Genomic DNA, 22452 nt, shown 5'->3' with positions numbered 1-22452 from the left:
CATGAGTGATTTGTGTGTGTGTGTGTTGTTTTTTAAATAAATGTGAGAGCATGTCCATGTGTGAATGTGTGTGAGTGGATATAGGGAGTGAATGTGTGTGTGCAATCATGCCTGTATATAAGTCCATGAGAATGTGTGTGTGTTTATATGTAAATGGGAGTGAAAGTGGGAGTGTACACTTGTTAGTGAGATAATATGTGAGCATGTTTCTGTGGCTGGGAATGTTAACATTTAAGTATGTTCCCATGTGAGTGAATGTCTGAGTATACTCGTGTGTTTGAACATGAACTTATGTAAATGAAAGTCTGAAATGTTCGTGTTTCGAGCATGTTAATGTACAAGTGTGAAAGCTTGTGTTTGTGCATAAGTGAATTTGTATGTTCATTCACATCTGAGTATGTGAGCATATGCATGGATGGGAGCATGTTAGTGTGTAAATTAATGCATGAGTAAGTTGGTGTGTGTGAAGTATTAATGTATAATTATTTTTCCTGTGTGCAATTGAATGTGTAAGTTCATATATGTGAGCATGATGTACAATTTTAAGTGAAGTCGTGAGTGTATATAGGTGTGTCTGTATATGTGAATTAATCTGCCAGTAGCTTCATGTGAGTGAATATGTGAATATGTTTGAGCATGTTAATATCTTCATGTGTTCATGAGCATCTGAGCGGGTTTGTGTGTATCACTGAATATGTGTACGTGCATTTATGTGAACATTTTCCTTTGTGTAAATAAATTTGTAAGACTTTTGTGTTTGAGCATGTTAAAATGTGAATATGTTCATTAAGTGAATGTGTGAATATGGGTATATGAGTGAATGAACATGTAAGTATATGTGTGACTATTGAAATGTGTGTTAATGTGTGTGTGTGCATGTATGTGACTATGTGATTGTATTCATGTGTGGATTAACAGGAACATATTCGTGTGTGAGTGAATGGAGGAGCAGCAGTTTTGTGTGTGTGAGCGTGTTCATGTCAGTGAAAATATTAACATCTTAGTTTGCATGTCTGAGTGTCCTGTGACTGGACGTGAGTATATCTATGTGTGAGTGAATGTGTGAGCATGTTTGCGCATATAAACATGTTAACGTGAGTGTGCTCATTTGTGTGAATGAATGTAAGAATGTGCTCCTATGTGTGACTGAATGCATTGAGTATGTTCATGTGGGAGTGACTGTGAGTCTGTAGGTATATGTTCATGAGTAAGTGTGAATGAATGTATATTTTTACGTGTGTGTGTGAGACAATATCAGTGTGTTCATGTGTGGAGTGGATGTGTGTGAGTGGATGTGAGCACGTCTGTGTCCAAGTGACTGTGAGTTTGTGAGTGTATGTTATTGTGTCTGCGAGTGAGCACGTTCTTGTGTGTGGCTGAGTTCACATGCATGGACATGTGAGCATGTTCATTTGTGTGAATATGTGAACTTGTTCATGTGAGTGATTTGTGTGTTTCAGTAAATATGCAAGTATGTCTGTGTGGGAGCATGTTCATGTGTGAGTGAATGTCAGTGTATGAGTCTATGTGTGAATGTACCAGCATGTTCGTGTGTGAAAAATGTGTAAGCATGTCCACAGGTATGAGCACGTTGATGTGAAAATGTAAGAGCATGTGTAAGTATGTTCATGAGTGAATGTGTCAGTATGTGAGTGTGTTTGTGTAAGTGAATGTGAGAGCGCTTATGTGTGTTATAGATTTAATGTGTAAGTGTGACTGAATGTGTGAGCATGTGTTTGAGTGTGTTTCTTCCTCCTGGGTTTTTTTCTTTTTCAGGACCCTGTGTCTATATAGTGAACTGTAAGGCACTGTGTACAAATTAAGTTTTTATTCTCTATTGGCTCAAAGCTGTCTTTAATCAGCTTTATAGCTAGGCCACATTATCCTCTGTGTGTTACATCACACTGCCGCTATAGAGACATGTGTGCCTCTCGTGATTCAACCTGCTGCCTTCACCGCAGGATAACTGCCCGGAAGCTGAGCTGCAAAGAGAGCAATGTGTTACTCCAAGCCTAATGCTTCAGAAAGCAAAGTGCTATTGGGAATAATTGTCTGAATGACAACTGAGAAGTAAATGGGTTTCTGTGTTATGGCAAATCCCAGACTCCAGCATTTAGGGTTACTGTGAAAAAGCCCCAGCAAAGTGCTATGTAGTGACAGGGGTTCCTATAAACACAGTCCTTTATTACAACCTTTCAGACCCCCCACATGCCTTTAGCGAATGGAAGCTGTGTAAGACAGTTAACAAGCCCCTGCAGGGCCAGGAAGCCAGGAACCGCCCCCACCCCCCAATTCCAGGGTCATGCTTCTCATTCTAGACCATTCAGTGCCACTCAGGCAATTCCACCCTTTCAGTGGAATCCTGAGGACCATAAAAGGCCAGCACAGAGCCGTGTCCAAACACTCCCAGCTAAAAGAGCAAATGGGAGCCAAAATGCAGTTTACATTCCCCTCATTAAGCCATGTGCCCTGGCACCAAGATGCAGCCCAGAAGAAGGGAAACTTGTTCTACTTTATCTGCCCAGAGGGGCTGCCTTACGTGCTAGCAGTGATCAGTATGAGAACTTAGCTAAAGCATCCATACCTCTGTAAAAAGAAAATTAAGTGTTAGGGACTGCGTGTTTGTGTACTCCCCCCCCCCCCCCGCAAAATCCATGTTGAAAGCCTAATAATGTGATGGTATTTGGGAGCTAATGAGGTCATGAGGGTGGGCTCCCCATGATGGGATTGGTGCCCTTACAAGAAGAGAAAGAGACACCAGAACTCTTTCTCCACCACGTGAGCACACAGCAAGAGGGCAGTCATCAGCAAGCCAGGAAGAGAGTTCTCACCAGGAACCAAAATGTCCAGCACCTTGGTTTTGGACTTCCCAGCCTTCAGAAGTGTAAGAAATAAATGTCTGTTGTTGCCACTCAGCCTATGGGATATTTGTTATAGTAGCCAGAACTAAGACAAGAAGCCTCCAGATAAGGTGCCTAAATCCCATCTTTGGAGTGATGACCTCAGCTCCATAACCCATCACTGTCCTCTCTGATGAGCTCAGGAAGGCAAGAAAAGTGGTGGGGTTGACCACTTTCCTTTCTTTTTGAACTTCACTACTCCCACTTCTCTCTCTCCCTAGTGTCTATCACAGTTTCATTGTTCAAAGGAAAGATGAACGAAGGAATAATAAAAAATGTCTCATTTATTCCTTCACTCCACAGTATGGGAGTGCCTATGTCATGCCAGGTGCTGGGCTGGGTGAAACCCTCCGGCAGCTGCTTTTTTACAACACTGTGGCTTCCAGTTCTATTGCCTAGAGGGAAGCAGCTTTGCTAGCTTTCCCTGGCTCCTCCTCCTCCTCTTCTCACTGCCCCTTTCTTCTCAAGGAAAAATAAAGCTCTTATTTGAACCTGAACAGGACAAATTTGCTAAGGCTTTTGCTCGCAAACACATGGGGGAAAAGGAAGAATGGGTTAAATCCTGAGACTACCTCAGACACAAAGAGAAATTCAACTCAGTCTAGTGGGAGGCCTCATAGGGAGATCTAGGGGTCCCTAAACTCTGAAGCCCTTGGACCAATTTCCCTGAAGCCCTGCTTGAAAAGAGGAACAGGTGTGATGGCAGGTGACTCTCATAGGGTAGGTGCCACTGCCTGAATCCTGCTTCCCACTGATAATCTGACAGACCTGGAGATGGACTTGGGCTCAACTTGCCTGTAGAGCAGGCAATGGTTCAAATGGGTTTTCAGTGCTCTTGATACATCAACTACCACTTATCTCTGGGCAGTGTTTTCCTTCCTGTCCTCACCATTCTTCTTTACCCTCATCCCTCATCTTTCCTGTCCTGACTTCCCTACTCATCTCTGTCCAGTGTCAACTCTCATTCTCCTGCTGCCTCTTTCTTCCTTTGATTAAAGCAATTCAAAATGTAACCTGGTATGTTCACTCCTTGATTCCTAGAGTCTCACTCTCTTCAAGAATCAAGCTGTAAATCTCTACCCAGGTCCTCTTTTCTCCCAGTGTGACACCCCCAGCAATGTTAACCTTGCCCCCGTGGTACTTATAGGCCCCTGGCAGGTACTCACCTTCCTCTTCTCCTTCTCCCCTGGGCTGAGCTTCCTTCTTCTCCAGAGCAAGCTACAGTTGCAGGCCAGGCAGGGAAGTTACCTCCTAGCACACAGGCTTTGTACCACAGTGTTCAGCTTTGTTCTCTGCTTCCCCCAACCCTCCCACCCACTCCATTCAGAGTGCAGCTGCCCACCTACTGGCCTCCCCACTCCCCCCCCCCACACACACACACAAGACAGCCCCAGACTTATTGCCTGCGGTGTCCCCTTCTGTCTAAAGAAAATCCAAAGTTGTCCTTGCACTCCCCTCTTCATCGAACATTTGGCCAAATCAATCTAGGGACCTCCTTGTTCTCATATGTCCCAGCTCTGCTCGCCAAAAATGGTTAATGTAACCCACCCACCCCCACCTCGGACATCAGGTGTAAATAGATCAGAGTGTGAAAGACGATGGTGAGGTGCCTCAGAGATAATGCGGATTATCCACACCTGACAGTCCCCAGAGCTTGGCCCTTGCCCCTGCTCCCTCCCTCTGGCCCTGGATGCCTGCTGAGATGCTATCTTGCTTAAAACAAAGGGAAAATGTGCTTGGTGTTTTCAAATTGTGGTTGTTAGCCTCTGCTGAGATACAGGAGAATACAGAAAGGAGGAAATGAGGTAGCTACTCCCTAACACCCACCGGTGTTTGGCCCAATTGACCCAAAGGTTATCATGCAAAGGGGAGCTGGCTGTGCTCTAACACCTGAATTCCCCTATATACCCAGCCCTCTAGCCCTCAGTCTCCTCCCTAAGGGCCCCACCTAGAAGCACTGCTATCTTTGTAAGGTAAGGCTACTGAAGGAGCTTGCTTTCTGCTTTCTCCACCCCAGCCTCCCAGCCGCTAGGTACACACTCACCTTGGAACATGCGCACTACACCTTATCCCCTCACACTCTGGAGGGAACAATGGAACAAAGGGAGAGCAACAGTCAAGTGACCCACCTCCAAAGCTCAGGGCCCAGGCAATGGCCTTGGTTTTCAAGGTCGCTCCCAGGGCAAACATGGTGCCCTCACTGGTCAACCCCCAAGTGCCAAATCCTCACAGCTGTTTGCTCTTCAGGGTGGAGGCACCAGATATTCAGAAGACTTCTATTCATTTCGACAAACTATTAGCGTTCATTAACCCTTTAGAGTTGGTATCTAGTTGAACCTCCTATAGAACCTTTAATTAATGTACCCTTTCATTTGTCTGTCATTGGTTTAGGGTTCCTGGGTGTCCCCTGGGCCAAAGACTACTACTCCTGTTCTGTGGGCTCAGGGTAGGTTTCCTGTCACTTCAAGCTGGTGGCCCAGGCTAGCTGCCCTTTCCAAGGGGAAGGCGAGGAGGGAATATAGAATGAAACTGACTCATTGGCTTCATGGTGGTTTGTATTTCTGTTTCTTTGCCATTTCTCATCTCTGCTCTAGAAATCTGAATGCTAGGCTAAAGAGTTTGGATTTTATTTGGCAGCTAAAGTAATCAAAAGTTCTGACATAATCAGGCTTGATTTATAAAGAACATGCTGATTGCAGTGTGCTGAATGCATTAGAGGGACTGACACTAATACTAGGGACACGAGAGGTTGGGAAGTTGTTGCAGTAACTCAGGAGGAAGATGCACAAGGCCTGATCTGGGAGTGGCTCATAATCAACAGAGAGATAAGAACAGAGTTGAGATGTTTTCTGGAGATAGAACCAATAAAACCTGGTGGCCCGGGTAGGTGAAGTAGACTAGACAGAGATCATGTGCTCAGTTTTGAACAAACTCAACAGGGTGAGTAGCCAGGGTGCAGTGAAAGTGTGCTCAAGTGTCCTCCCCATAGAGCCTGACAGATGGAGCAGAAAATTCTACCTTGAGCAGCACAGCGCCCTCTGGCCTGCACACCCATTTCTGTGGGTAGTGCTCCTCTAGTCACACCAGGGAGTGTGCTTCAGGTGTGGGACCTTCTCAAGGGAGTGTGGAGAGAGCAGAAGGCCTCTTGCATGTGAAGCCAGAGAAGTGGGAGAAATTCCAGGGTCAGAGCAAAAGGCCTGGAGGTTGGGAGCCCAGGAGTACCCAATCGCAGGCCTCTGCAAGTCAGGAATGTGGGATCTCAAAAGGCAAAGGTACAGAGCCTGGGGGAGTGCCACTGGTAAGTTTACGTAGTGGGGCTGGCTTGCTGTGTTTCAGCTTCATTCAACTTAAAAACCTCAAGTGTCTACAAATGAACTTATCTACAAAACAGAAACAGGCTTATAGACACAGAGAAAAGACTTGTGGTTACCAAGGGGGAGGGGTGCGGGGGAGGGTTGGATTGGGAGTTTGGGACTAGCAGATGCAAACTATTATATATAAGATGGATAAACAACAAGATCCTACTGTATAGAACAGGGAACAATATTCAATATCCTGTGATAAACCATCATGGAAAAGAATATGAAAAAGTATATACATATATAACTGAATCACTTTGCTGTACACCTGAAACTAACACATTATAAATCAACTATACTTCAATAAAAAAAAAAAAAAACCTCAAGTGTCTAGAAGTGGCTCACCTGCAATATGTGGACTCAAACGGACACTATATCCCATCAACATTCTGTCCAAAACCTTCTGAACCAGTTTCATTTGCATCATTTTTGCTGAAACAGAGAAGTCACTGGTCATTAGTAAATGCCACACTGTTTCCCAGAGAGCAAACAGCAGAGAATACCCTGGCTGTCACCTTTCCAGTGCCTTCCCTTCTGCACACATGCAGACATGTGTAGTCATATGTGTACACATTCTTTCCCTCACCCCCTTCTCTCCCCACGGTGAGTCAGCCAGAAGCATGCAGTGAGGCAGACTCCTCCTCCACCTCCCCAGCTTTTATCCAGAGGATGGGGCATAAAAACTGGGTCCATGTTACCAGGCAGGATGAGGGGCTGGGGGAGGGGGACAGGCATTCTGGAAAATGGAGAGGAGAGGAAGCAGGCAGGGGGCAGCCCTCAGAAAAATGTATTACTTCAACCCCCTAAAGAGCCCCATCTTGCAATCAGCGTGGACACAGCTCTCCAGGTTGGTGGGGGTCCTTCAAGGGGCAGCTGATTGCCCCAGGAAAAGTAATCTTCCACACTCAGTGCCCTCCTGAGCTGAGCTAATCAGTCTACATTCTCCAGCACAAAGTCACATTTCCCCACCTGGGCTGGGACTGGGCATTTTGTTGTCACATTCATGTCAACCTTGCTCTTGTACACCTCTGTTTTTAGGGCTGAGCATATGGCTCGACACCAAGAGAGAACCTTCTGGCCCTCGCCGAACAAACTCATTTCAGATTCTTAGGCCTCAAGGGTGTCTTCTCAAAGACATTCATTCTGGGAGCTGGCATTTCTCTCACTAACTGTGTGCTTCCAGCCTGGAGGTGTCTTGGGTGAGTATACTCAAGTAGCCAGCCAGAGCCCTGCAGAGAGCTGGCCTTTCCAAAGCTCTGATGTGCTCAACCAAGACACCTGAGACCTTCAGCAGGACTGTTTCCTCCCAAAGGGCATGGAAATAGGAACAGGCCCTGAGCATCACTGTCATCCTAACGTACTTTCACAAACTAACCAAGGAACATCAGTCCCTGCAATGTGTGTGTGTGTGTGTGTGTGTGTGTGTGTTCACTATATGTTCTATAAAGTCACCAGAAGTAATGAATTAGTGACTACCAAACCATTGCTCCTAGGGGAAATATAGGGTTAGGTTCCTATAAGCCTCTGGTCACAACACTTTCATCAACCAATCAATATATAAACTTGTTTTATGTCTTTTTCTGTTTAAATTTACAATTTAATCCAATTAGAAATCCAGAATTTACTAAAATAATTTATATTAATAAAATATTAAAAGCTTCTTCCAACAAAAGACTCTAGAATCTGTCCAAGTCTAAATCAATGGACACTCCCATTAGTGTCTCTAGAGGTTCCTTCATTGTTGAGGCTTTAGTCACCTCTGCTCATGCCCCCTGGCATCTCTGGACCACACATGATGGCTGTAAGTTGCCCATAGGCTACTTGCAAGAAACTGCCCTTCTTGGTCTTGTACTATAAACCATTAGAGGGGTAACTGTCAGCCACATACATGGGCATCCTCAAAATAGAGGTTCTCAAAGACCCTGAGCCTGTGACCCTCTGTACCCAGTTGCCCAGTATGCCTTGGATCATGGAACCAGCACCCTAAAACCTCAGCATGGTTACTGAGGCCTCCTTGATACAAGATAGCCTTCTGGCACATCTTTCTTGCAAGAGGGCATGGCCTCGCCTGTCCTTAGTCCCTTGCCAGATTGTGATAGTGGCAGAAGAAGCTACCCCTCCCCCAGACCTCTTGGCTACCTGGGGAGCCCCTTGGAATCAATTGAGTGGACAATATTGAGCGTTGTACACTACATATGATATTGTCACCATCATCCATATTACTGCTTTCCATCTATTAACCAAGATGCCCATGATAAAGGACAGGACCAAAAGGTCAGCACAATTGGCCAAATTTCAGTCATTTTAGTACTGGGTGCCCTGGCTGACAAATGCGCCCATCTGTACCTTTTTATAAATTCTTGGGCCATTGCCTAAAAGTTGTCTCCTTTGAGGTAAAGAACTCTGGGAATCATTTGCCTCACGGATACCCAAAATATAAATCAAGATGTTATGAACTGAATTCTGTTCCCCCAAAATTCGTATGTTGAAGCCCTAACCCCCAAAGTGACTGTATTTGGAGACATGGCCTTTAAGGAACTAATTAAGGTTAAATGAGGTCATAAGCATGGAGCTCTAATCCAATAGGGGGGTATCCTTATAAGAGGAAGAGTCACCACAGAGCTCTCTGTCTCCCCACACTGAACAAAGAAAAGGCCACGTGAGGACACAGTGAGAAGACAGCCATCTGCCAAGGACAAAGGTCTCACCAGGGTATAAATTATTTTAGCAAATTCTAGATTCCTAACTTGATTAAACTGTGGACCTTTGTATCAATTTAAATTGTTTCCTCCTTCTGTATTCAAGTTTTCTGATTTCTCTCTCTCTGATTCTTTTTGCTTGTTTGTCACTGGATATACTTTGTGTGTGGGGGGGGGGATGTCCTCTCTACTCTGTTCATATTTATAGATTTCTCCCTTCAGAGAGCCTCAAATCAGTTTCCTTAGGGTTAGGAGCCTCCCTTATGGCAATAGTTACTTAATAAGTTTTAAGGACTCTGGCTTAAGTTGGGATTGAATTAATTTCATCACTGTGTCACAAAAGTGCCATGGTTGTTTTTCCCTATAACTAGGATGATCAGGATTTTTACTGCAACAGAGGCATGGGCAACAGAGTGGCACAGCAGAAGATTGCTGGGCCCCCAAGCCAGAGGTGGATGGACTGAAACCATCTTCTGCTATGGTGCTGCCACTTTCGCTGCATGGAAATCGTGTGTGTGTATGTGTGTCTGTGTGTGTGTGTCTTTTCTCTCTGTACAAATTCCCTCAGAATATTTTAGATTTCTAGCAGTGCAAATTTACAGCTTTGGGTTTTCTCTCTATCTAATCATGAGTGGTCCAGACCTTCTGAGTGGTTATGGGGAAAGGTTCAGAGGTCCAGTGTCCCACCTCTTGGACAGCCCTGGAGAGGAGGACATCACAGGCAATGCAGGACACATGGGGGCTACATTCTGGAACAGAGTGAACCAGAAGGGTCTGTGGGAAGCAGGCTTTGCAGTACTAAGAGGGTGAGGTGCTCCCCTGGTTCCTAAGCAAGGATGCGATTGGCTTGTTTGAATAATTCTCCTGGCTGACAAAGAAGCACTATTCAGGGATAACAAGCAGGAATGCATCTGGTGCATTTAATAAGGAGGCTTGTTTCTAGCGGACCCTATCTAGCGAAGCAGAGTGGGGAGCAGAACTTGCGATTAGGCCATTCGAGGCCCTCCCAATTTTACCAAATATTAACTTAGCACAAAATATTAACTTCAGCCCTCACCCCCCAACCATCCCCTCCCCGCGTGCGCACGCACACAGGGGCCAGGACTGAGGATAACTTAGTCCCTGGAGATGGATGCGTGGACCCTGGCGCGGTAGTTCCCCAACCCCCATGATATCAGCGCTATTAGGTACCACAGTAATATAGGGGCTGAAACACGGGAGCTCCATCTCAACTGGACGTCCCCATCCCATCCCCCAACTCCTCTAGGGACTGGCCAGTAGGCAGGGTGCATGGGCAAGGGCTCAAAAGCCCAGGTCCACGTATCCCCCAGCCGTCTCCTTCTAAGAGGTCGCCCACTCACCCACCACACTGCCAGCTCATGGCAGGCTGGCGACCACGCTTACCAATAAAAGAAGTCCAGAACGACGTCAGGAGGAGGAGAGGTTACAGGTCAAAGTGGAATTTCGAGGTGGGATTGTGGTCATCGCCCTCCAAGAGCCGGGTCCTGATAAGCAGAAGCACAGCGGCTCGCCGCACGTCGGGACACCATAACTCCAACCTTTGGAGACCCCTGGAGACCGCTGCGGACAGGAAGGAGAACAAAGGAGAAGGTGAGCGGGATAACCCGGGGAGCGGGGAGGCAAGGGGGTTGTTCTTTCGCAATGAGCCGCCTCCAAGGTGAGAAATCCAGGTCAAGGGGAACGGGGAGGGTGGGGGTCGATCAGCGGCCCTGAGCCCTGCAGCAGCAAGAAGAGCAGCAGCCCAGCAGCCCCACTCCACGCAGAACCCCGAGGACAAATCCGGCCGCTTCAAAGAGCTCTGGGTCTGAAGCACTTCTGAGCGGACACTAAACCAGGAGCGGAACTGGCCCCGCCCACCCGATGTTATCGCGAGCTTACAGACGCGGGAACCATTCAAAACAATCCGCGATCCTGCCTCCTACCACAGGCTGTGCACCGCCCATCCCTCTGCAGCCATTTCTTGGTCAGCTCCAGTTCCAGTTCCCTGGCAGCTGGAGAGCTGGGCCGGGGGTCAGCAGCGTGGGGCACCCTGCCCTGCGCCTCCCCTCTGCAAAAACGCAAAATGTGCTTTTCAATTGAAACAGCGTAAGTCCAAGAGTTTGCTTTTTGTGGTGAAAGGAATAATTTGACTGACCAGGCTGAATCTGCATTTTGAAAGATCTGGACACCTTTGAGGAATCAGGAGATAGTTGACTAGTGGTCATTCCCAGACCCTTGGGCCTCCAGTGAACCCCACTGCCTCTCCTCTGGAAGGGATGGAGGAGATTCGACCAATGTGTTTTATGACAGGGATCTGGTCCGTCATCAGGACAGAAATTGGGCTCCAGGAGCACCCCCTCTTATAGCTAAGGGATGCAAAGTTGAAGTGAGGGTTCTTGGCTGACATCATAGAAGGGGAAAAGAAAGCAAAGGTCAATGTATCGGATCTTCAAGGCAGCTAGCCCCCGGAGAACAGGCCACTCTAATGCTCCAGGTTTCTGGCCCCAGCATGTGGGGAAAAAAAGTCTCACATTTTTACTAGAGGGCTCCTATTCTTTCCACTACCCTGAACACTGACAGGTAGAATAGAAATAAAAAAAGAGGAAATGCTTCCACTCATTCATTACCCTTTGTCCTTCTGATCTCAGGTCCTTGATGAAGCAAGTTCAAAAAGAGGCTTCTTCACAGCACATAAGCCATAAGGGCAATGAGCAAATAGAACTCAGTCGTATTCACCAGCGCTGGACCTCCTAAGGCATGCCATTTAAAAGTGTTGAAATCAAAATGGATTTCAGGTTCACTCTTGGCCGACCAGAATATTCAAACATTTTCCCCCTTCCTCTTTCCTTCAGTATTTGGTGAAAACAGTTGGGACTGCTTGTGGCCAGCATATTGCAAAGCTTCAGTTGCATGGAACTTCCTGGGGTGGCTGAGTGTTTTGTACAGCTGAAAATTTAACTCTTTACCCCACCTCAACCCCTCCTCCTGCCCCTCCCCCTCTTTTTTTTTTTACCATTTTAGAATCACACTTTTTAAAAATGTGTCTCTTACTTTTTAAAAAAGTGTCTCAATTCCCTTCCTTCTCTTAACCGGAAGAGCATCTTCACACCTTCATTTCCCCTCTCCTTTCCCCCTCTTTTTCCTTCTAGTGCAGTAAGTGCTTTCTTCTCACTTACTGGGGGATACTGTATATAACTAACCCACTTAGTTATATGGGGGATCCCTATAGAACTAACCATCACAACAGGAGTGGGTCAGTTGAGTACACCCCTACTGCTCTTAGTCCTGAACCCCTCGTCTCTGATCACTCAGGCATCCTTGTAGAGACAATACTTGCTTGTTAAAAATGAAAAGGCCATTTCAGATCATTTTGTCCAAGCATCTGAATTGTATATGGCGGGAGTTGAGGGTGACTGAAGCCTAGAGAAGGAAGGTGGATTGGCCCAAGGTTACATGGCAAAGTGGCAAAGTCCAAAACTAGAACCCTATTTCCAGGTTGGCCTCCTTCCAGAAAAGTGTGTTTTTCCAGTGAAGGTCAATTTTGACTGTTATTTCAGGCAGCCAGCAGCACGTGGGAATTGTTTTGTTTGGAAGCAGGTTATTCCTAGCTCCTGGAATCAAATTCCACAATCAGTGTCTCAATTGACAGGGAAAACAAGCCTCAAGTTATTTTCCTAGGCGTCCTTGTGACTATGGAGATTGCCAAAAACTTGATGGCAAAAATGAATTCATTTCCAGAGCTTACATCCCAGACTCACATAACAAAGGGCCCAAAAGGCAACAAGGAATATGAAAAAGCCAGTACAATTTGTACTTGTTTTTGTCTAGTTCATTCATTAGAATGTACATGAATATCCAGATTGAATGGACTTAAACATGAATATGGGATCATGGTGTAGAGGAAATAGCACCGACCTAGGTGTTAGCCCATCTGTGCTCTGACCCTGCTCTACCACATCACAGTGAGTACTCCAGTTTGGCTAGAGTATAAGATGGGTTGGGAGGTAAGACAAGAGGTAAAAGAGATAAGAAGCAAAAGAATAGGTAACACCTGGCCTAGTGAGGGCCACACATTCAGTGTACAGAAAATACCTACTCAGTGAATAAGTGAAGCTAAGAAAGAGAGTTTTATTTTCTTCTATTTTATTTTTTACTTATAAACAGCAGGCATTTATTTTTCACAGTCCTAGAAGCTGGTTAGTCCAAGATCAAGGCACCAGCAGATTTGGTGTTTGGTGAAGGCCATTTCCTGGATCATGGATGGCAACTTTTCACTATGTCCTCACATGGTGGAAGGGGCAAAGTATCTCTCTGGACCCTCTTAAATAACGCACTAATCTCATTCATGAAGGCTCCACCCTTATAACATAGGCACCTCCCAAATACACCACCTTATAATACAATTACCTTGGGGATTGGGATTTCAACACATAGATTTGAGGGGAATGCAAACATTCTATTCATGACACCTACCCAATTTCCATACTGCCAACAAAGTGCCATGTCTAAACCCAAATAAATGCACATCATTTTCTTACTTTAAAAATTTCAAAATCTTCTGATTGACCAGCAGAGAACTTTCCTCCTTCAAACTTTCTCTCCATAATCTACTCCACATACTCCATTTTCCAGCATCTCTTCTTTTTTAAGTTAATTTTTATTGGAGTATAGTTGCTTTACAATATCGTTAGTTTCTGCTGTACAGCAAAGTGAATCAGTTATATGTATACATATATCCCCTCCTTTTTAGATTTCCTTCCCATTTAGGTCACCACAGAGTATTGAGTAGAGTTCCTTGTACTACACAGTAGTTTCTCAGAAAGAGTGTTTTAGATATGATTGTGCAAACTAAGGAATTTGATTTCTATTTCACATTAAGCAGTAAGCTTTTGGAGAATTTGTGCAGGAAAATGACACCATCAGGAAGAAACTTTCAGTTACTTTCTGGAGGAAGAACTGGAAGAGAGAGAGAGACTGGGAGCAGGGAGAGAAGATAGAAGGGTGGTGCATGCCTCTGTTTCCAGTAGTGGCATGCTAAGTAATTTGGACTAACCATCCCAATGAGGACAACTAAAAAGTACTGGATGAAGGACATGGAAGCAACCTAAATGCCCATCAAATGATGAATGGATAAAGAAGATGTGGCACATATATACAATGGAATATTACTCAGCCATAAAATGGAATGAAACTGAGTTATTTGTAGTGAGGTGGTTGGACCTAGAGATTGTCATACAGAGCGAAGTAAGCCAGAAAGAGAAAAACAAATACTGTATGCTAACTCATATATATATGGAATCTAAAAAAAAAGGTTCTGATGAACCCAGTGACAGGGCAAGAATAAAGATGCAGATGGAGAGAATGGACTTGAGGACATGGGGTGGGTCGGGGAGGGGACGAAGGTGAAGCTGGGATGAAGTGAGAGAGTAGCACTGACATATATACACTACCAAGTGTAAAATAGCTAGCTGGTGGGAAGTTGCCACATAACATAGGGAGATCAACTTGATGATGGGTGATGACTTAGAGGGCTGGGATAGGGAAGGTGGGAAGGAGTTGCAGGAGGGAGGGGATATGGGGATATATGTATAAATACAGCTGATTCACTTTGTTGCACAGCAAAAACTGGCACAACAGTGTAAAGCAATTATATTCCAATAAAGAGCTTATAAAAAATACTGGATGAAATGTAAAAAGAAATTATCTTCATTAAGCACTAAGAAACTATGAGGCTAAAATCTAGAAGACAAGAACCCAAATAGGAAAGCCCAGAGCTTAAAGCCACTTTTGCCTGAGGGCATTAGCTGAATCCAGAAGAATGAATTGTGAAACTGAGCTGTGGGTTTGGTGGCCTCATGAAGAAGAGAATAAAAGTTGAAGTCCACATCCCCAGTGAGTAGATCTGATAAGCCCTCCAGCCACTTCAAGCTGAAAATAAGTGGCTTCCGCTTTGGGATAATGGTGAACCACAAGTAACAAGTCCTGGCATGGACTTGCAGCCTCGATATCCATCACCAAAGTGATCCAAGGAACTTGAAGCCCTGAACTTGGATTAAAGTGCTCTTGGACAGGTAGTGACCCCAGGCATTTAACAGAAGCAAGTGGAAATACTCTCTGCAGGAAGGTTCTGTCTTCCTATGCCTGAAATCAGTCTTATATATAATTTTTCAATAATATATTGGCACACAGTCAAAGATAAGTAGACACATAAGGAAAAAAATACATTGTGACAACCAAAAGAAAAAAATAGACAATGAAAACAAATTCACAGACATTTCAGATATCAGAATTATGAGATGCAGACTATAATCACTATGGCCTACTATAGTTCAAAACATTCAAAAATAAGCTTTAAAATATTTTTAGGGAACAGAAGATCATAAAAAGTGGCATAGCAAATTTGAAAAATAATCAAATAGGACACCTATGACTAAAAGAATATAATGATTGAGGGTTTAATGGATGTGTTTAACAGAAGGTTAAACTAATCATTAGATGATGATAAATGCAATGAAGAGAAATAAACCTAAGAGAGAACTATTGATTGGAAGACAGATCAAAAGAAATTATCCAGAATTCTGCCTGGAGAAATAAATTATATGAAAAAAATGTAGGATAAGAGACACAATGGATAGAGTGAGGAAGTCTAATATACACTTAATTTAAATCCTAGAAGGACAGGAAAGAGAAATGGGGAAGAAGATGATGGCCAAAAATTTTCCAGAGCAGATGAAGTGCACTAATTCACAGAGTCTAAAAGCCCAATGAATTCTAGGCAGGATAAAAAACAGAAATTCACTCCTCGACACATCATAATGAAAGTGCAGAAAATCAGAAAGAATGAAGGCTATGTTAATGGTCCAAGTCAGAGATAATGAATCTTGACTTTGAGCAGAAGCAGAGTAAATGGAGACAAGGGGATGGGCCTCTAGACGCTGGCCTTTAGAATCCCTGTTTCTCAAACTTAGCATGAAAGACTATTTTATAAACGTGTTATCCATTTCATTCTTAATTAATAAAATACATTTGTTAACAAATCTATCTGTTAGAGCTACCTGACACATAGGAGCTGCCCAAATTGTCTTTGTCATACATGGAAGGTCATCATCATGTAAGTATGTCGTCTCATGGGCTATGAATGGCATGTGTATTCTCCATAGGAATTATGACAGTTAATTTTATGCGTAAACTTGACTGGGCTAAGGAAGAATTTCAAGTGTTTTGCTCAAAATTTACTGACTACAACCTACCCCTCTAGCTTGCTCCTCCATGCCCTTCCTGTTGTACACACTCAGCTTCAACCTAATGGAGCTATTGGCCTTTCCCTGAGCAACTCTCTTGCAGATATTGTTTCCCTTCTTTTACCAAAATCTCATCCTTTTTTAAAAGCCAGTACCTTATGCCCATCTCCCCAAAGCAACCTCCAAGGTCTCTAACTGTGCATGCACTGTGTGACTCTCTTTATGCCCTGACCATAGTACCTTTTATTGGACTCTCTCTCTCTCTCTCCCTCTCTCTCTTTCTCTCTATCCCTGAAAGTCTGTAAGTTCACTTTCTCGCATCAGTAACTGCATCCTCTCCATATTTCTTCTCATTTTAAAAATAAACTCTTTTTGCCTGCCATGATTTATTCTCTGAATCCCTACCCCATTTAACAAATAAACACAATCAGTGTTTGTGAGTTATACTAAAATGTAATGTTAACACCTGACATCCTTACATAATTTTAACACATGATATCCTTAAAGACAAATTAGAGAAGTGGTTTTAAGTAATTGGCGTTGTAGACGTCTGAGTGGGGAAAAAAATCAGGCTGCAGTTCATCATTTCCACTGAGTGTTGCCTAGGTGTTCTTTTTTTCTTTTAAATATGATCATTGGGCATTTTTTAAATTTACTTATTTACTTATTTATTGGCTGTGTTGGGTCTTCATTGCTTCACGCAGGCTTTCTCTGGTTGCAGTGAGTGGTGGCTGCTCTTTGTTGTGCTGCACGGGCTTCTCACTGCAGTGGCTTCTCTTGTTGCAGAGCTCAGGCTCTAGGCACGTGGGTTTCAGTAGTTGTGGCACATGGGCTCAGTAGTTGTGGCCCACAGGCTTAGTTGCTCCACGGCATGTGGGATCTTCCCAGACCAGGGATCGAACCTGGGTCCCCTGCATTGGCAGGCAGATTCTTAACCACTGTGCCTAGTCCTGCCTAGGTGTTCTTAATCAGCAAGAAGCCACATTTGCTTCCTTGGTGCACCCTTCTCTTTTTTAGAAATGTCAAACCCAAGAGGGAAGGTTATTTGAACTATTTATTTCTTAGCTTGTGAGCCTAACTTGAGTCATTGGTTTGTTTGGGGGTATTAGGGGATTTTAAAGAAATAAGCCATTCTCTAGTTTGCTCTTCAGGATGTGGACATATTGCATCCATTTAATCCCTTGAATTTACAGACTGGGCTAACATGGAAACCAGAGGTAAATATAGCTTTAATTGGGGCAGCATCAGTTTCCATAAAACAAGATAAAAACCCACCTCAGCTCTTCTGTCAGCATCCATGTTCATGATGTTCTTTACGAGAACATTGCTCAACACAGTGAATTGATTTCCCTGGTCTTTGTTTCTTCCACATGAAGTATATTGAGTTGAGCTGGAGTAAAATGTGTCAACATGCTTTAGTAGACAAACAACCATGTTTGTTAACACTGACATGACTGAAATAAGGCAAAGGGCATTTGGAACAGGGTGCCAGTATATTCAAGTGTATAAACGTATTCCAGGAGCTGTTAGGTCTGGAATAGCTTCGCTGTGGACCTGCAGATCCTATTTAGGAGTCAGCTATGGAAATTAAGTCAGAGTGACCCTTCTTGTGTTCCATTTAATGCAAACATATTAAGAGAGCTTCTTTCCACTGAAATGCATTATTATGGCACCTTGCTTATATAGAACTTCACTTGGAATTAATTAAAAATAAATGGAAATGCTTATTTTACCTTGAGGATGATGCATAGATCTTAATTTACAAAATGTATTCTCTACCCCATCTCACTGATCAGAAAATGATCACCCTCCTCCAGAGGACTAATAATAGTCCTCACTTCAGCTCTGTAAGGTAAGTATTATTTTTCCCATTTTCCAGCCAGGAGGGAAGATGATATTGTAGAAGTCAGAGCTTAGACTCTGAAGCCAGACTGCTTGGGTTTGAATTTCACCTGTGCCACTCACTAGCCGTGGACTCTTAAGCAAGTCACATAGCTTCTCTGTGCCTCATTTTCCTCATCTTTGGGTAGGATAATAATAGGACTTCTTTATAACATACAATGAGTTAATTCATCGAAAGCACCTAAAGTATTATTGCCAAACATACAATCAATGCTCAAAAAATGGAAAATCTTCTTCTCGAATTAGGTGGTCATTTTTTTCCTGGCCAGTTAATAGGACAAGCAAGAAGGAAAAATATGGATCGCTGACGCAGACTAGAAGAAACAACACGGGTCATGGGAGCAGCCTGGCCTTATCCATGGATCCTGAGATGAGCTGTGTGACTCTGAGTGGGGGCAGGGGCAGGTGTATAGAAGGGTTGGAGAATGCACTCCATGGGAAGCTAATGCCTAGGATATGTCCCAAATGTGCCTGCCCCAGCCAGAAGCTCCTGGAATCCTGGAGATGAAAAAAGTGCTTTCCCACACAGCTCCAGGAAGTGTTTAGAACTCCAAGGAATATACAAATTACTAAGCTCACTGAATCACAATACATTCACTTTAAAAGTACTACTTTACCCTCAATTTAGAAGTGGCGATGTACGAAGCAACTGATTGTTCATCATAGTTTCTCTTTGGGAGACCTGAAGCAGTTTCTGGCTTACCCAGTAGGGGTGTCAAACCCCTGAGTTACAAGGAACCACCTTATCACCTTATTTTATCATTTCTAATGACTGGACTTAGTATTTTATTGTCATCACAGAGTTTAAATGATTTCAAATACAACTTTGTTCAAAGCTCTTAGTCCATATCAAACTAACGTTTCCCCTTTACTTTTCAGTTAGACTCTCAAGCAGTTCCTATAGCAGCTTCAGCATTTATACCTTTCTGTCAGCAGCTTTGTATCAGATATTCATGCCTATACAGCCTTGTTCACAATGCAGCACAGGACAAAATGCAGAATTTCTTGGTGTTTGTGACTTACTATAATGAGGGATAAGTGTGCTTAGGACAATCACTCCCGTGGAGAGCAAAGGGGAAATTTAGCTGAACATAATGTGTGTTGACTTGAGTAAGCCTCAGTCCCATGCCCCTCACTTGGGGTTGGATTCCAGTTTCTGACTACCCAAATGTGTTCACAATGCACACAGGAAGATGTAGCCCCATCTGGCAACATTGGAAATAAGCAAGGAGTCATAGGGCCCCTTAATACAGAGAAATTCACCAGGTCACTGAGCTGGTGAACACAAGGTGATACAGTATTCCTTCATTCATCATTGTAACAGTAGTTATTGAGGGAGCACCATATGCCAGGCACTGTGCCAAGCACAGGCACCTACATATTCTACCCCAGGGAAATGACTGTTTAGTAGAAATACAGATGATGAAACAAGGAATTCCAAAACACATAATACGGTGATGTACATAAGAAGGGCCCCTAAACCAGGCTTGAGGTTTTGCAGAGAAAACTGGATGTCTGGGGCAGGAGTGAAAGGGAGTATTAATCTTCACACTTTTATATTTTTCCCTCAACCCTGCCATAATTTATAGACAAGTCCTATTTTCTGAGTAATATATAAATGCAACCACTTTCTAACACCTTTGCTTTTGTCACCCTGGTCCAAGCCACCATTATCTCTTAGGTGTACTACTACAATAACCTCCTAATTGGCTTCCACACTTCCAGTTTTATATCCTGTGGCAGATATCATAGATTAGATCACTTGACTCCATTATAATCCCAATCACAGCAGGTAAGGCTTGATAGAGTTTGGAAACCAAGTCTACATTTCCTGAACTCCTGCCTTTATGGCCTGGATTCCAAATAACTTAGCCTCTGCCAAGCAGATAATAAACCCCCATGAGATTTGGAAGGAGAAGTGAGGTATAGTCTATGCTTCTTCTTCTGTGGTTTCTGGTTTCTGTTAGTGAGCAGGGGCTCAGAAACTTTTGCTTCTTCTGCAGCAGTAATAATAGAGGTTCCAGGGTATAATTCCTAGTTTTGTGGATATCAAAAGGCAAGGCATGGGACATCTACTTTGACTGTATAGGTGGAGAAGGAGGCAGCGTGGTCTCAAAGCCAAAATTTGTGATGATCTCAGCAGAAACAAAGTAGTCCAATGGCTTCCTCACTTTCCACCCTCCTGATTGTACCAGTTCTGTGGTACTATTCAGGAAAATAGTTCTGGAAATTATAACTGCTACCTGAGTTTAATAAAACATGATCACCCTCCCCCCCAAAAAAGTCCCTCATGCTTTTTCCTTTAACCCCAGTTATTTTGTATGCTCATTATTTATGCATGCTTGTTTTTGAACTTTGTAAAAACGGCCTCGCATAGTGTATATTCTTGTGTCTGTTCTTTTGGTTTTTTTTTTTTTTGGCTTGATATTATATTCATAAGATTCATCCAACTTGGATGTAGCCAAGTTTGTTCATTTTCTTTGATGTATGACATTCCACTGATGAATACATCACTTCATATACCCACTCAACTAGTTTTTGAATTTGGGTTGTGTCCAGTTTTGATCTATTACAAACAATGCAGCTCTGGGCACCCTTGGCCCTGTCATCTGGTTTGCATGTGCATGGGGTTCTCTAAGTGAAGCGCCTAGTGGTAGTATTGGTGGGTCTAGGGTAAATATATTTTAAACTTTGAGGGATATTGAATATTCCCTTTATTCAATTCTAAATATTTATTTATTTCCTTCAATTCAAGGATTAGTTAGTAGTATGCTATTTTGTTTCCAACATTTGAGTGTTTTAAAGCTATCTCTGTGTTATTAACTTCTGCAGTAAGCATTATGATCAGAGAGCCTAGATTTCATAATAGTGATCCTTTGCAGTTTATTGAGGCTTCCTTTTTCTTAATTAATAGTCTATTTCTGTGAATGGTCAATATGCTCAAAAGACTTTATGTTCTCTGTTGGGTATAAAGTGTCATATTATCTAATAGCTCAAATTTATTATTCTGTTTAGGCCTTTGATATCATTGCTTATTTCTGTTTGCTCAGACTTTCATGTTCTGAGAGTGGTGGGTTAAAATCTCCGGCTATAATTGCTAATGTATCTATCACTCCCTACAGTCTTAAAATTTATTGTTGAGGTTTAAGCTATCCTACTATGCCACCTTGTATGACTCCATAGCCATCCACTGCTCTCTGCCCTATCATAACACCCTCCAGGTGACTCCAACATCCACATCACTCACTCAACAATTTGACGTTCTCATTTCCAGTGAACTTCTTTACAACACACTAGCCAAAGTCTCTCATAGACACACTCTGGATTTATTCTTCACCCTAAACTACTCTAACTGTCACATCGAAAATTAAAATATCCCAGTCTTGGACCATAAGCCCCTAGCCATGCTGCTCTCTCATTCTTCTATTCTCTCTACACATGTTCTTTAATCTAAGACCTCCTATTCCTTGGCCTCTCTATTTTTTACCCATCTGCACTCTCCCTCTTCTGTCTCTCCTTTCTGTCTCACCACTGATTTGGTTTGGGATTTCTCCTCCTTTTTTTTTCTTTTTTTGGCTGTGCCACGTGGCTTGCTGGAATCTTAGTTCCCCAACCAGGGACCAAACCTGGGCCCCTGGCCACCCACTGCCAAGTCCTAACCACTGGACCACCAGGGAGTTCCCTGGGGTTTCTTCTCTTTACTTTCATTTCCTGCTTACACTCAGGCATACTAAGTTGTCAATACATCTACCACCACTTATTCTTCTACCCTTTCCACACCTTCTGTATGCCCATATCCAGTTATCACCCATATCCAATCAATTGTTGACTTCAGTTCTATGCACTTCTTCATGTGTTTTCAATACCTTAGTTTGGGTCTTCAGCATCTCTCACATAAATCACTGCTATAATGAGCACTCCATTCTTGCTCTTCTCTGATCCTTTCTTCACATTGCTTTCAGATTAACATTTCTAAAACACAAATTACTCCCCAAATTAGAGCCCCTTGATGGCTTCTTTTAGCCTTAAGAATGAAGTCTCAGCTACTGTCTATGGGGAAATGCAGATGCCAATAGGTACATGAAAAGATGTTCAACATCACTAATCATCAGGGAAATGCAAATCAAAACTACAATAAGATATCACCTCAAAAAAGAACACAAGTAACAAATGTTGGTGAGGATGTGGAGAAATGGGAACCATCCTACACTGTTGGTGGGATTGTAAATTGTTGCAGCCACTGTGGAAAACAGTATGGTTATTTCTCTAAAAATGAAAAATAGAACTACCAGATGACCCAACAATTCCACTCCTGGGCATATATCTGAAAAAAACAAAAACACTAATTTGA

General features: G+C 43.4%; 1 long non-coding RNA gene across 1 annotated transcript in view; it reads right to left on the bottom strand.

The window, feature by feature from the left end:
* Positions 1 to 10751, bottom strand: part of LOC130841939 (uncharacterized) — a 54058-nt gene extending 43307 nt beyond the window's left edge. Inside the window, exons 1-2 of the long non-coding RNA XR_009050307.1 lie at positions 10363 to 10751; positions 6605 to 6691 (exon numbers count right to left, since the gene is read on the bottom strand). This is a non-coding gene — a long non-coding RNA (uncharacterized LOC130841939). The remainder of the gene's footprint in view (positions 1 to 6604; positions 6692 to 10362) is intronic.
* Positions 10752 to 22452: the final 11701 nt, after the last annotated feature.

The sequence above is a fragment of the Hippopotamus amphibius genome, chromosome X (genome assembly GCF_030028045.1).
Source record: "Hippopotamus amphibius kiboko isolate mHipAmp2 chromosome X, mHipAmp2.hap2, whole genome shotgun sequence".
Classification (NCBI taxonomy): Eukaryota; Metazoa; Chordata; class Mammalia; order Artiodactyla; family Hippopotamidae; genus Hippopotamus; species Hippopotamus amphibius.
This window is presented reverse-complemented; position numbering and strand designations above follow the sequence as displayed.